The 17,154-nt window shown below is 30.9% G+C and overlaps 1 pseudogene; it reads left to right on the forward strand.

Annotated features, from left to right (window-relative positions):
- The first annotated feature begins 7,675 nt into the window (after positions 1-7,675).
- Positions 7,676-17,154, forward strand: part of LOC119605029 — a 210,416-nt pseudogene continuing 200,937 nt past the window's right edge.

Consider the following 17,154-nt stretch of genomic DNA (forward strand, 5'->3'; position numbering starts at 1 on the left):
ATATTTTTATAATACAGTTTGGATATTAATACAAAAGGCTTCCTAACCTCCATTGTAAGGTGTCCTATCGTTAATTTGAACTTCTTTCAAATACGTCTTAAGAAATTGAATTAGTTAGTTAGTTAATTAGTTAGTTAGTTAGTTAGTTAGTTAGTTAGTCAGTTAGTTAGTTAGTTAGTTAGTTAGTTAGTTAGTTAGTTAGTTAGTTAGTTAGTTAGTTAGTTAGTTAGTTAGTTAGTTAGTTAGTTAGTTAGTTAGTTAGTTAGTTAGTTAGTTAGTTAGTTAGTTAGTTAGTTAGTTAGTTAGTTAGTTAGTTAGTTAGTTAGTTAGTTAGTTAGTTAGTTAGTTAGTTAGTTAGTTAGTTAGTTAGTTAGTTAGTTACTTAGTTAGTTAGTTAGTTAGTTAGTTAGTTAGTTAGTTAGTTAGTTAGTTAGTTAGTTAGTTAGTTAGTTAGTTAGTTAGTTAGTTAGTTAGTTAGTTAGTTAGTTAGTTAGTTAGTTAGTTAGTTAGTTAGTTAGTTAGTTAGTAGTTAGTTAGTAGTTAGTTAGTTAGTTAGTTAGTAGTTTAGTTAGTTAGTGTAGTTAGTTAGTTAGTTAGTTAGTTATTAGTTAGTATAGTAGTTAGTTAGTTAGTTAGTTCGTTAGTTAGTTAGTTAGTACTAGTTAGTTAGTTAGTTAGTTAGTTATTAGTTAGTTAGTTAGTTAGTTAGTTAGTTAGTTATTAGTTAGTAGTTAGTTAGTTAGTTAGTTAGTTAGTTAGTAGTTAGTAGTTAGTTAGTTAGTTAGTAGTAGTTAGTTAGTAGTTAGTTAGTTAGTTAGTTAGTTAGTAGTTAGTTAGTTCGTTAGTTAGTTAGTTAGTTAGGTAGTTAGTTAGTTAGTTAGTTAGTTAGTTAGTTAGTTAGTAGTTAGTTAGTTAGTTAGTTAGTAGTTAGTTAGTTAGTTAGTTAGTTAGTTAGGTTAGTTAGTCTAGTTAGTTAGTTAGTTAGTTAGTTAGTTAGTTAGTTAGTTAGTTAGTTAGTTAGTTAGTTAGTTAGTTAGTTAGTTAGTTAGTTAGTTAGGTAGGTAGGTAGGTAGGTAGGTAGGTAGGTAGTTAGTTAGTTAGTTAGTTACTTAGTTAGTTAGTTAGTTAGTTAGTTAGTTAGTTAGTTAGTTAGTTAGTTAGTTAGTTAGTTAGTTAGTTAGTTAGTTAGTTAGTTAGTTAGTTAGTTAGTTAGTTAGTTAGTTAGTTAGTTAGTTAGTTAGTAAATTCATATTTTTAGATTTTTTCTACCTTTCCTCTAACTGTAGAACGTGCTATACGATAAACTAATTATAAACCCTCATTAGAGTGATGTCTACAAACAAACAAATGACCGTGCCATTCATTGTATGGCATACAATCAAACTCATTACACCATCGTCTCCTTTTTAAACATGCAAACAAACACAATAATAGTTACAATTTACAAAAAAAAATCAAACATCAGTAATATGTTTGCCACAGATTCTGTTACTTGATCTTTAACGGTCCACATGATACACACTACGTTACGTTTCAAATTTACTATAAATTGAATACCTCAACATTGTACTGTAAATCTCACGGTATTGAAGGTCGTTTCTAGATTTATTTATTGTTTTAATGTAGAGATGACAATAATAACTTGGTGGTAGTGTTTCAGTTTTCTTTCAATTTTAGTTTATTTTTGCAAACAATTTTATATAATTTACATAAAAGAGTATAATTTTAATTAAAACTTTTCATATTGCAAAATTATATGGGAATGGAGTCTCGTAGTGTATATGATTTGAATATTCAATTTTATAACAAAAAGAACTTTGACAAAGTTTTTTTTTTTGAAAATTTTTGCATTGAAGTTTTACCGTCGAGGTTATGGGAATAATTTCAAGTGTGTTTCCTAATCTTAATCTTTTAATAGATAAATGCACGAAACTTAGATAATATGTATATATAATAAGATAATATTTATAATTATTTTAATGCAATTTAAATAAATTTAAAATATAAATAATGGAACCTTTTTTTAATGAAATTGTCGATTGTATAGTCGACTCTATAGCTGTATTTATAGTTCACTCTATAGTCGAATCTATAAACAAATCTATCGATTCTCCAATGGTCTCTATGGTTGATTTTGTAGTTCAACACTTGTCGATTGGTGGGAACGATTCTCCCATCGATATCTCCGAAGATCAATTAATTTGTATATTACATAGCCAAAAAGTATAATAGATTTACTTCCACTACGAAAACTTAACCAAATTTTCACAGTTTCAATGAAAAATCTTTTTGTCAACTGTAATTAATTTCAAATTCACTTCTCGTTATTTTTGTGTGTACTTTTTGTTTAAATATTTAATTATACCGGAATAACAAATTCATGATGTACATTAATTATTTTTATTTGAATTGTGTGAAATTGCAAAAGATTTCTTTTGTTTTATTTATTAACTAAATAAATACAAAAAAAAAGAAAAATTTTATTAAGTGTTACTTCATTATTTGCCAGAAAACAAAGAGAAAAATATTAAATTGTATGCAAATTTTTTTTCCTCCTATTGTCAAGAGGTGAACCCGGTTGAAAGGCGAGGGCTTGTGGCAAAAGTTTGCGGTGCAAAAATGTATTTACACGAACGTCTAGGCAACTCTTTTATAGTTAACTTTTTAGTCTAGCCTATATTCATCTATAGTCTAGTCTATAGTCTAGTCTATAGACTAGTTTTTTTTTTTGTATAGTGGAGGAGGAAACCTTACATAGGTCCCATAAAGGGTATGTCGGATTCCTACCGACTAAAACCACCTCCATCGTCAACACCACACTCAGCGGAACTGCCACCAGGTACTACTTCGCGGGGTGGTCAGCTTTGTCGCTGAACTTCCTTAACTCTCAGAGTTCGTCTCCTAGGCCACGTTCTGGGCCTTGCGAATAATCTCTGCATCACGCAAAGCTACATTTATGGAAGTTATGTACATATTCACCAATGACCAGTTATGTTCTGATTGTAGAATTGCTTCTATTATATTGTCTGTCCTTATTTGTTCGACAATGCACGATTCCAACCTGCTTCGTAGTCCAGAGAATTGTGGGCAATTCAAAACGACATGTTCTACTGTTTCATCTAGTTCTGGGCATTTCGGGCATCTTGGTGAGTTGTCATGGCCAAACCGGTGTAAATAGCTCTTATAGATACCATGTCCTGCAAGGAATTGCGTCAAATGGTAGTTCAGCTCACCATGGCGTCTATTTATCCATGTATTGATGTCTGGGATTAGTTGAAAGGTCCATCGGCCCTTACTTGTACTTTCCCATCTCCTTTGCCATTCCCTCATAGTTTTCTCCCTTTCTATCCGGCTTATTTCCGCCTTTGGGATATCTGGGTTTCTAAGTTTCTCTTCGTAGACAGCCGATAGTTCTTTGGCTGCTAAGTCCACAGGTATTATGCCCGCTACTACATTTGCTGCTTCTGCAGAAATTGTCCTGTAACCACTACATACTCTTTGGCAGCTTCTTCTATGTATTGCAGAAATGTTTTTTCTAGATGCTTCAGATATAGTCTAGTCTATAGTCTAGTCTATAGTCTAGTCTATAGTCTAGTCTATAGTCTAGTCTATAGTCTAGCTATAGTCTAGTCTATAGTCTAGTCTATAGTCTAGTCTATAGTCTAGTCTATAGTCTAGTCTATAGTCTAGTCTATAGTCTAGTCTATAGTCTAGTCTATAGTCTAGTCTATAGTCTAGTCTATAGTCTAGTCTATAGTCTAGTCTATAGTCTAGTCTATAGTCTAGTCTATAGTCTAGTCTATAGTCTAGTCTATAGTCTAGTCTATAGTCTAGTCTATAGTCTAGTCTATAGTCTAGTCTATAGTCTAGTCTATAGTCTAGTCTATAGTCTAGTCTATAGTCTAGTCTATAGTCTAGTCTATAGTCTAGTCTATAGTCTAGTCTATAGTCTAGTCTAGTCTAGTCTATAGTCTAGTCTATAGTCTAGTCTATAGTCTAGTCTATAGTCTAGTCTATAGTCTAGTCTATAGTCTAGTCTAGTCTATAGTCTAGTCTATAGTCTAGTCTATAGTCTAGTCTATAGTCTAGTCTATAGTCTAGTCTATAGGTCTAGTCTATAGTCTAGTCTATAGTCTAGTCTATAGTCTAGGTCTATAGTCTAGTCTATAGTCTAGTCTATAGTCTAGTCTATAGTCTAGTCTATAGTCTAATCTATAGTTCTAGTCTATAGTCTAGTCTATAGTCATAGTCTATAGTCTAGTCTATAGTCTAGTCTATAGTCTAGTCTATAGTCTAAGTCTATAGTCTAGTCTATAGTCTAGTCTATAGTCTAGTCTATAGTCTAGTCTATAGTCTAGTCTATAGTCTAGTCTATAGTCAGTCTATAGTCTAGTCTATAGTCTAGTTCTATAGTCTAGTCTATAGTCTAGTCTATAGTCTAGTCTATAGTCTAGTCTATAGTCTAGTCTATGTCTAGTCTATAGTCTAGTCTATAGTCTAGTCTATAGTCTAGTCTATAGTCTAGTCTATAGTCTAGTCTATAGTCTAGTCTATAGTCTAGGTCTATTAGTCTAGTCTATAGTCTAGTCTATAGTCTAGTCTATAGTCTAATCTATAGTCTAGTCTATAGTCTAGTCTATAGTCTAGTCTATTGGTCTAGTCTATAGTCTAGTCTATTAGTCTAGTCTACAGTCTAGTCTATCGTCTGGTCTATAGTCTAGTCTATAGTCTAGTCTATAGTCTAGTCTATAGTCTAGTCTATAGTCTAGTATATAGTCTAGTCTATAGTCTATAGTCTAGTCTATAGTCTATAGTCTATAGTCTAGTCTATAGTCTAGTATATAGTCTAGTCTACTGCCTAATTTATAGAGTAGTCTATTGTTGATTCTACTGTCGACCCTATAGTCTACCCTAAAGTTGATTCTGCAGTTGATTCTATAGTCTACTCTATGTTTGATTTTAAAGCCAAAGTTTGAAGTCTAGTGAGAAGATACATTTTGGACAGGGTATTAAGGACTCGAAAATGTCATTTATTTAATTATAATTTACACCCAACCCTCGTATATTTTGGTTACTATGAGTCAGCAGCTTTGTTAAGAGACTTTATAATTGTAATCATCGTCATGACTTCTTCTACTTTATGTTAGTGTAGTTAGTTTCCACTAGTGCTATTGCTTTGGTGTTGTTGTATTATTACAATGCAACTTTGCAAATCATCATGCAAATGCGTTAATTGTTGCAACAACAGATAAAACATCTTTGTTAAAAATAAAACATTAAAGAAGAAAAAAACAAAGAAAATTTAATCAAAATACAACCTTAACAACTCTATTTGAAAAGCAGAAACACAATGATTTATAAACTTAATCAATTTTGTTGTGGTTACTTTTTAAACTAGCTGTAGCCATTACACTGTGAACCCATTACAATACACTACACTAATATACAATGGTTGTGTGAGTACATTAATTAATGCCAAGAAGTTTTAAGTATGATTATCTTTCATATAATACAATGGTTGAATGTATACAATAATAAATTTATTTTTATTTAGTGCAATATCCGTTAATTTGTAAGTTTTTATTTGTAAAAGTACAAATACTATTAAAATCATCATTAATTGTTAACTCATCTTAGAAATTTATTATGGCTTTTGATTGCTTTTTGTTATGTTATTAACTTTGCGTTTTAAAAAAATTGGTTTGTTTACAATTAAGTTATTGTTACTGAGTAAAATTAAAAAAAAGTAATAGCGAAAGTTTAATAGAAAATAAAAATAACAAGCGAGTTCGTATTTTAAAAGGTTGTTTAAAAAGTCTTAAATTAATAGACCAAAAAAACCTTTACAAGAAAGTTTTGTAAATATATACTAATCAGTCTATAATCAAGACTACAGATCAATCTATAGTCAAGACTATAGATCAGTATATAGTCAAGACTATAGATCAGTATAAAGTCAAGACTATAGATCAGTCTAAAGTCAAGACTATAGATCAGTCTATTGTCAAGACTATAGATCAGTCTATAGTCAAGACTATAAGATCAGTCTATAGTCAAGGCTATAAGATCAGTCTATAGTCAAGACTATAGATCAGTCTACAGTCAAGACTATAGATCAGTCTACAGTCAAGACTATAGATCAGTCTATAGTAAAGATTATATATAATTATATAGATCAGTCTATAGTCAAGACAATAAATCAGTTTATAGTCAAGACTAAAGATCAGTCTATAGTCAAGACTATAGATCAAGCTATAGTCAAGACCTTATATCAGCCTATAGTCAAGATTATAGATAATTATATAGATCAGTTTATAGACTATCAGTCTATAGTCAAGACAATATATCAGTTTATAGTCAAGGCCATAGATCAATCTACAGTTAAGGCTGTCAATAAGATAAGATAATTCTATAGCTAAAACTGTAGATCAGTTTGTATTCAAGGCTGTAAATCGGTCTGTAGTCAAGACTATAGATAAGTCTATAGACAAGTCTATAGATCAGTCCATAGTCAAGACTATAGATCAGTTTAAAGTCAACATCAATCTATAGTGAAGACTATGGATCAGTCTACAGTCAAGTGTATAAATCATTTATTTTTGTCAAGACTATTGATCAGTCTAAAATCAAGGCTATAGACAACAATATAGTTCAGTCCATAGTTAATACTATAGATCAGTCTATAGCGAAGACTATAGACCATTTTATAGACAAGTCTACATATAAGCTTATAAATTAGTCAATAGTCAAAACTATAGAATAAGCAATATTTGAGACTATCACTCTATATTTAAGGCTAAATATCAGTCTATGCTTAAGACTGTAGATAAGTCTTTAGCCATGATAATAAAACAGTTTATAGTCAAGGATATAGATCAGTCTATACTAAAGATCAGTATTAAATCAAGTATAAAATCAAGATCATTGAATAGTTTATACTCAAGATTATAACTCAAGTCTATAGATCAGTCATTGTTGATTCGTTTATAGTCAAGACATATAGTTTATAATCGAGACTATAGATCAATCTATACCCAAGACCGCAGATCAGTTTAAAATCAATACCATAGAACAGTTTATGATCAAAACTATAGATCAGTCTATTTCTTACTAAAATCAATGCAATTAAAAATAAAATGCGGAATAATGAGTTATATTATCAGAATTTTTTCCACCAATCAAGAGATCAGTATTTATTAAAAAGTCGTTGATCCCTTTACAAGTTATAATATAACACGGCCGAAGCTTTTTTTCAGCTTAAAATAGATTTCTCATGGACTTTTAAAGTACTAAAAATGTAGATTTATAAAAAAATTTTCCAATTCTCATTCTTGCTACTCAAAACAACTGAGTTCAATTGGTTAGATATGTATGTATGTTTGAGAATTTATCTGTAAAATGTGAGCATTGCGCATGCTTAACATGCTTTTTGCTGAAGTAAAACTCTCAATATACGCTGCTTACAATTATAATTGTCGTACAACGAGTACTAAGCATAGCGGGCGTCTGGTTTTGTTTTTTGTAAATACGAATAATTTCAAACACTACTTGTTTTTATTGTAAATCACGTTTCGTGGCTTAAAACCCCAGAAGGTAAAAAAACACTAAACAAGGTGCTTCAAATTGTTTGAGTCTAGTTGGAGAGACCCAACTACTGCTATTACCAACTTTTACTTTAGTTGCAGACGTGTTTTCAAACTGATCGCTACGTTTTAACGGATACTATTCGCTTTAATCGAATCTTGTTAAAAAAATCAAGTGTAACGTTTAAATTTTCAAACTTCAAAACGTTAAAATAAGTTGTATGTGTTGTTTAACTTCTTACAAAAAAGTTATTTTTATTATTAAAATAATAATCTCGTTATTATTTATTTTTTGCAAGATTTTCTTTAAAAAGAAAATTTTAAAGAATAAAAACAAGTTTCTTTTTGTGTGTGTTTTTTTTTTCTTATAAGAAAATCTTTTAAATTTAATCCTCTTTGCACGATTATGTGTTAAGCTATATTATATAAACTATTATTTATATTTTAAAATTTTTTTTTGGTTTGAGTTAAACATGCAGGTGAACTCAATCCGGTTTCCTTTGGCAATTAAAAGTTAAATTTAGCCAACAGGTTTATTTATTTATATTTTTTCCTTTCATGTTAGTCTTGCAATTGGCAAAATATTTATAGATTTTTGTTTTTGGAAAAAATACATTTATTATTTTCACCTTAAACATGTGATATTTATACGTTAAGGATGATGGCATAAGTTAGTATTTTTATTTGAAAATTTATGCAATGAAATTTTCAAAGATTAAATTTGAAAAAAAAAGTTGCCTCAATGTAAACTAAACCGGACTCACTGGAATAATAGTCATTTAGTACAAAGTTGCTTTAAACTACTATTGCAATTGAAATCACATGTATTCAGTTGTGCAATATCTCGAGCCTATAACTTAAACATGGTCAGTGGAAAATTTTTCATGATTGCCAATACTTAAAAGGAGTGATAAAAGTAATTGATTTATGAGACATATTTTAGCAAAGACAGACTCAGTTTAAAAATTGACATTAGTTATCAATTTGTTAGAGCAAAATGAAAAGCACTTATATTGGACTAAAATTTAAAGATAATTCGTAAAATAAAATAAGTTTCAAACTAAAGATCAATAGACTTTAAGGGGATTTGAAGAGGTTTCTAAACTATCATAAAACATATTTGAAAAGGTTAAATTCTTGAAATTTGTGGTTATGATCAGATAACTTGATATAAATTTATCCTGATCTTTGCTTTAATGATCAAAATCTAATATCTAATTGAGATAGGAATCACAAGATGGAATCGATCGATGGAATTTTCTTTATCCTTTAGTTTGAGTTATCATAAGGGAATTAGTGAAACGGTGAGCAGCTAATACGGAATTCAATTTTATATAGCGAGATTCGATATCAAATCATGTAAGGATAGGTTGATGTATACTACATCAAATCAGAAGCAATACACCTAGGCCACTGTCGGGACAGTTGTAGGCTCCTTTTCATTAAAAAATGTTCATTGAATGTATTATTTGTCAGTGTTCAGAAACGCAGTTTCCTGGAAGTAACTGCTAAGAATTTTATTTCCGGAATAATATCTCTTCCAAGATACATATATAGATGTGCTTGTAATCCTGGGCGTTCACTCACAATACCTACCATCATACTAACCTAGGACTTGCTCATTTTGAAGAGATTTCTCGTCTTGCTCTCATCAGGGTTACGTCATAGGATCTTTGTGGTCCTGCCCACCGTTTCATTATTCCAAAAGGCCTTATAGGATTCTCTCACCAATATTTTTAATTCAGCTTTTGTTGCGTCTAATGGTTTTACGTTTGTTAGACTAACTACCTCGAGCTATCTTCCCTCTAAAGGTATTACATTCGCCCTTTCATTGCCGACTACTCCGGAGTGGCCTGGTACTCATATGGGAGAATATTCAGTTAAAACTTTCTTACAATACAAAACGGTCTTAGATTTAATTCTATCACCCGATATCGCCCTAATTGCCTTCTGGCTGTCGGGCGCCATATTTATTATAATCCAATTTACACAATCCGTTATTGCTCGGATTCCTGCCTGGAAGCTTGTGTTATGATTAGGTAAACGGTGGTATAAGTATTTCTGGGTCTTCAATGTAGAACCCTAGGCCCACTTTGTCCCCCAATTTAGAGCCATCCGTATAGCAATGCAATCCTACTGGTATTTGTTTTAATGTTTTGCTTGACCAAGACATTCTATCTGGGATCAGCGTTTCAAAGTTTCCGACATATTCTGTGTCTGATATGCGATCAGGCACATCCGATGATTGTGTATAACCTTCCAATGTGTCCAGTATACATTGATGACGTGTCCCACAATCGTTTTTGGCCAGTTCGCCCAAAGCAAAGAGCCGCTCGGCTGTAAGCGACGCCTCATATCTTAAATATGTTTCAATGGGTGGAATATCTAGCAACGTTTCCAGAGCCTTGGTTGCAGTAGTACACATGGCATCACTTATATCCAAGCAGCATGTACGCTGAACTCCCTATAGTAGTTTGACATTACACTTTTTGTCCAAAGCTTTTATAAAGGCAATTTGTCGTAGTAGTACTAAGACCCAATTTCATGCCTATAGTTCTCCTACATATCTACCAGCATAATTGTGCCTTGTTGATCCTATCCTCTATGTGGGGTCTCCACTTTAATTTCCGATCAAGGATTACACTTAAGTACTTAACTTTATCTGTGACCGATATCTTGCTCAGAAAGCAGGGTTTTGAAAAGATAGATTTTCGTCGTCGCCGGGTTAACATTGAGGCTTCTCGGTTGAGCACAGCTCAAGGCCGTTTTCAGAGACTCCTCAGCTTTTCTACACAAGTAATTTGGATCCTTTCCCTTTAAAAGTATTACGACATCGTCTGCATAGCACACAGGTCTGAGTCCTTTATCAGTTAGTGTTCTTAGGAGGCTATTAATCGTGGTAACCTAGAGTAAAGGTCACAAAATGCCACCCTGTGGTATATAATACCTTTTTCCTGATAGTTATATCGTAAATCTCGCAGCTTATCCATCTGTTCCTTGGCATGTAGTTGATCCAGTTACGAAGCCCCCGGTCAACATAAAGCTGTTCTAGGGATTGGATATGAGTATCAGTGTGCACGTTATTGAAGGCACCTTCGATGACAATGCATACCGCCAGTGTACACAGTTTGCTATCGAAGGATTCACCTATGTAGTGGACGACTTCGTTTAAAGCGGTTTCCACCGATTGTCCCTTTACATAAGTATGCTGCTTATATTTTTATGGACTATCCGTCCTGCCTTATCGGACGCTAGGACTTAGGCGTCTAGGTTTCCCTGGTTTGGGTATAAATATTACCCTTGTTTAATTTGAGCGTAAACCAAGAATTCTTATTCGTCCTATGATAGAGATTGAAAACCTAAAGTTTATGAATGCAAAGATCAGTCTATACACAAGACTAAAGAGCCGTCTAGAGACTTGAGATCAGTCAGAACAATGAAAGTTTGTTAATTAGACTATGGATAAAAAGATATTCAAGATTATATATCAATATTATATGTCAAATTATACTCACAGTAAAGTCGGATAAAGTAAAGTTAGATAAGATTAAATATAAAGACTGGGGATCAGTCTACTTATAGTCACACTATAAATTAGTCTATATTTAAGACTATAGAACAGTCTATAGTCAATAGACTGAGTATAAATCAGTCTATGGCCAATAAAGTAACTATAGATCAGTGAACTGACAATAGATCAGATGAACACTCAGTCTATAGTCAAAATTTTAGATCAGTCTATAGTCAAGACCATAGATCAGTCTATACTCAGCTATAGATTAGTCTATACTCAAGACTATAGATCAGTTTATAGTCATGATTATAGATTATTCTATAGTCAAGACTATAGATCAGTCTATAGTCAAGACTGTAGATTAGTCTATGGTCAAGACTCTAGATCAGTCTATGGTCAAGACTCTAGATCAGTCTATTATCAAGATAATAGATCAGTCTAAAATAAAGACTATAGATCAGTATATAGTCCAGACTATATATCAGTCTGTAGTCAAAACTATAAATCAGTCTATAGTCAAGACTATAGATCAGTCTAATAGATCAGTCTATAGTCAAGACTATAGATCAGTCTAAAATCAAGACTAAAGATCTGTCTATAGTCAAGAATATAGATCAGTCTATAGTCAAAACAATAGATCAGTCTATAATCAAGACAATAGATCAGTCTAAAGTCAAGACTAAAGATCTGTCTATAGTCAATAATATAGATCAGTCTATAGTCAATACTAAAGATCAGTCTATAGTCAAATCTATAGATCAGTCTTAAGGCAAGAGTATCAGTCTATATGTAAGATAATACTTGTAGATCAGACTTTCATTAAGACTTTTGATCAGAATATTGTTAAATCTATTGATCAGGCTATAATCAAGACTATAGATCAGACAATAGCCAAGACTATATCTCAGACATTAGTCAAGGCTATATCTCACAAGTTAATACTTATTTGAAGGCAAGACTAAAGTACAGCTTTTACTTAATCGTGTCTGAACTACTTATATCATATTTCCACAATCGTTGGATTGTAGTAAAATTTTTAAATTATTTTGCAAAAGGTACCACGGTGGGAAGTGAAAAACATGTTATTAGTTGTCACGTTTAAGTACGACTTTAATTTACATGTCCAAAAATACTTATTTTAAGGAAATTATTTTAAAAATTGGCAAACTGTTATATTTCCTCAAAAAAAAAAAAAAAACAAACATGTTTTCCTAAAATCAAAATTGCAAATAGTGAAGGGCATTTATAATTTGGTCTTTAGCCAATAGTGGACTTTCACTCGTTAAATTTATATTTTACTCATTTCCACGCTCATATCCTTTAAAATTTTTTTCTTTAACAGTTCATTAATTTTAAACACCTTGTGCACAGCTCTTTTTCCACAAAAGCAAACTACAAAATGTATGATTATGATAAAATATAAAATAAAATAAAAAAATAGTAATAAAATATTTATAAAGAAAAATTGTATATTTTGCAATAATGGAATGTGGTTTAGAAATGGAATGAACATTAAACTACATTTATGAACATTTAAAATAAATGTGTGCAAATTAAAAAAATGAAAAAAAAAACAAACATATTATTGAGAAAAAAAAACTTGATATAAAAAACATTAAATACAGTTGCAAGTGACATTAAAAATATTCAGAAAAAAATAGCCAGCGAATGCATTGAACCGTAAATAATGGGAATTTTTATATATTTCATTTATTTTTATCTTTTTTTTTCTTGCTCTGTGTTGAAAGTTTCTCCTATAAGACATTCATTAACTTAACATTTTTTTCTTGCTTTACATTGATTTTAATTATATAATTATGTTTTTTTCCTTTCTTAGTTCATTATTATTGTGCTTTTTTTTAATACGTTAAGTTTATTTTTTCAGTTTTTTTTTCATTATTTCTATAGTAAATGCTTTTAAAAAGAAAGTAAATTAAGTTGTGTGGCCCCAAACTGAACTGCAGCCCAACTACTTGTATTCACATACAATTTTTATGTTTCAATGTGATTTTTTACGCTGGTGGGTGATTGACACATTGAATGAATTAACATTGTTTTAAGATGTTTGAGAAGAGAATTGTTTAATTAACTTTTAATTAATTAAATAAATGGGATGAATTGTGCATGGGGCCTGGAACATTTTAATATATTACTGACCAGAGTAAGACCATAGATCAGACTATAGTTAAGGCTATAGTTTGGATCTAATCTTATCTATAGTTCAAGATTACCGTTTAGATCAGGTACACATCAAACTGTTGTCCAGACAATAGATTACAATATAGTTCTGACTGTAAATCAAAATATTGATCAGACTGTAGTGATCATAGACCATATTAAATATTATATTATAAACTGACTAGAGATGTATGGACCAAGAAATAACCCGACTATAGACCAAACTTTTGATCAGAATACAAACCAAACTATAAACCCAACTATAGATCCAAATATATACCCGACTATACTATAGACTAGACTAGAGACTAGACTATAGACTATATCTAGACTATAGACTAGTCTAGACTATAGACTAGACTATAGACTAGACTATAGACTAGACTATAGACTAGACTATAGACTAGACTATAGACTAGACTATAGACTAGACTATAGACTAGACTATAGACTAGACTATAGACTAGACTATAGACTAGACCATAGACTAGACTATAGACTAGACTATAGACTAGACTATAGACTAGACTAGACTAGACTATAGACTAGACTATAGACTAGACTATAGACTAGACTATATAGACTAGACTATAGACTAGACTATAGACTAGACTATAGACTAGACTATAGACTAGACCATAGACTAGACTATAGACTAGACTATAGACTAGACTATAGACTAGACTATAGACTAGACTATAGACTAGACTATAGACTAGACTATAGACTAGACTATAGACTAGACTATAGACTAGACTATAGACTAGACTATAGACTAGACTATAGACTAGACTATAGACTAGACTATAGACTAGACTAGATAGACTATAGACTAGACTATAGACTAGACTATAGACTAGACTATAGACTAGACTATAGACTAGACTATAGACTAGACTATAGACTAGACTATAGACTAGACTATAGACTAGACTATAGACTAGACTATAGACTAGACTATAGACTAGACTATAGACTAGACTATAGACTAGACTATAGACTAGACTATAGACTAGACTATAGACTAGACTATAGACTAGACTATAGACTAGACTATAGACTAGACTATAGACTAGACTATAGACTAGACTATAGACTAGACTATAGACTAGACTATAGACTAGACTATAGACTAGACTATAGACTAGACTATAGACTAGACTATAGACTAGACTATAGACTAGACTATAGACTAGACTATAGACTAGACTAGACTAGACTATAGACTAGACTATAGACTAGACTATAGACTAGACTATAGACTAGACTACTATAGACTAGACTATAGACTAGACTATAGACTAGACTATAGACTAGACTATAGACTAGACTATAGACTAGACTATAGACTAGACTATAGACTAGACTATAGACTAGACTATAGACTAGACTATAGACTAGACTATAGACTAGACTATAGACTAGACTATAGACAGACTATAGACTAGACTATAGACTAGACTATAGACTAGACTATAGACTAGACTATAGACTAGACTATAGACTAGACTATAGACTAGACTATAGACTAGACTATAGACTAGACTATAGACTAGACTATAGACTAGACTATAGACTGACTATAGACTAGACTATAGACTAGACTATAGACTAGACTATAGACTAGACTATAGACTAGACTATAGACTAGACTATAGACTAGACTATAGACTAGACTATAGACTAGACTATATAGACTAGACTATAGACTAGACTATAGACTAGACTATAGACTAGACTATAGACTAGACTATAGACTAGACTATAGACTAGACTATAGACTAGACTATAGACTAGACTATAGACTAGACTATAGACTAGACTATAGACTAGACTATAGACTAGACTATAGACTAGACTATAGACTAGACTATAGACTAGACTATAGACTAGACTATAGACTAGACTATAGACTAGACTATAGACTAGACTATAGACTAGACTATAGACTAGACTATAGACTAGACTATAGACTAGACTATAGACTAGACTATAGACTAGACTATAGACTAGACTATAGACTAGACTATAGACTAGACTATAGACTAGACTATAGACTAGACTATAGACTAGACTATAGACTAGACTATAGACTAGACTATAGACTAGACTATAGACTAGACTATAGACTAGACTATAGACTAGACTATAGACGACTAGACTAGACTATAGACTAGACTATAGACTAGACTATAGACTAGACTATAGACTAGACTATAGACTAGACTATAGACTAGACTATAGACTAGACTATAGACTAGACTATAGACTAGACTATAGACTAGACTATCGACTAGACTATCGACTAGACTATAGACTAGACTATAGACTAGACTATAGACTAGACTATAGACTAGACTATAGACTAGACTATAGACTAGACTATAGACAAGATATGTACTAGAATATAGACTATTATTGTTTTTACAACTTATATTGAAGTTTTCAAACTTTTACATCCCTTTTGTGGACCACCCTATTATCTTAAATTGTTACATAGTACAAAAAATATATTACCATTACCCAATAGTGCTTGGGAATAAAAATTAAACATTTGAAAATATAATTTTATTTATAATGTGAAAGTTAATTGTTTTCCAGTCTATCTTTTTTCTATCTTTTACTATTATATTTTTATTAAGTTGGTTTATATACCACCATAAAAATAACAACAAATAGTGTAATTATTTTCTATTATTATAGTTAACATCAAAATTTCTCTCAACAAAAATAAATTGTGCAAAATTGTGTGGTAATTCTTATTTTATTTTTTCTTTCTTGGTCTTTTTCAGTTTTATTTAAATTAAATTGAATTAAAGTGCTTTTTTGTGAGTATTTGTGTAACATAAACATCACTCCATAACATCTTCAACATATTTATCAACATCTTTACTAGACCGTATAAACAAAAGTTTATCAACATGTTGCCGCTTCAGCTGAAAACAACATTTGTCTTGTCTACAATTTTAATGGGTAAGTGTGCTGTTAAATTAAACAATTTTAAGTATTCAATCATTGTCGGTTTTTTTCCTCTCTTTTTTTATTTTATAAAAATATATAAAAAGAAAACATTAATATTTTTTTTTATAAAAATTATTTAAAAACTGCATTTAATTGTCAAGTCATTGAACTTTTGCTCCAATGTAAATGTTTAACACTTTTACATATAATTTTGTTAGTGTTTAATGACTGTTTGTGTGTGTGTTTTGGGGGCTATTAGGTTGTACACAATTATTCGGTTATTTTTGGGGTTTTAGGTTTAACTAGAAAACGTGAGTGAAATTTTTAATTCATTAGAGTTTTTTTTTGTTTTATATAATTGTTTAAAAATATACAAAAAACAATTATTTATTACCTTTTGGGTTCCTGTATTCTTTGTTGTTTTTTCATGATTTTAATTAAATTTGTGGGAACTAAGAATTATTGGTTGTGCTGGGCTTGAATTAAAAAATAAAAAAATCAACTGATTTTTAATTTTCAAGATGTTGGTGAAGAAGATGAAGGAAACATTTAACAGGAATTCATTTGCATAACATTAGAGACTAAATGTGTGTGTGAATGTTTTTTAAACTATAAATATAACAGTATTAGCAGTGTTAATGATTTCGGTATAATTGACATCACTTGATGCATATTTAATTGAAATCTAGAGATTAGAAGACCACAGCACGATATTGATTTATACACAATAGTACAATTACTTAACGTTAAACATCAGTTACACAGTTTCGAGTCGATGAATCTCACGACTCGAAAAAAACTCATGTTTTGGGTAATATCGTAGAAGAGCTTTGATAACGGGAATATCTTTTGTATTTTTTAAAAGATTTTAAAAGAACTTTTGAAAACAGTGGAACTATTGCAATAACGACGAAGCAG

Source organism: Lucilia sericata, unplaced genomic scaffold (genome assembly GCF_015586225.1).
Source record: "Lucilia sericata isolate MDLA Ls3-8-SP2 unplaced genomic scaffold, ASM1558622v1 Contig000453F_arrow, whole genome shotgun sequence".
Classification (NCBI taxonomy): Eukaryota; Metazoa; Arthropoda; class Insecta; order Diptera; family Calliphoridae; genus Lucilia; species Lucilia sericata.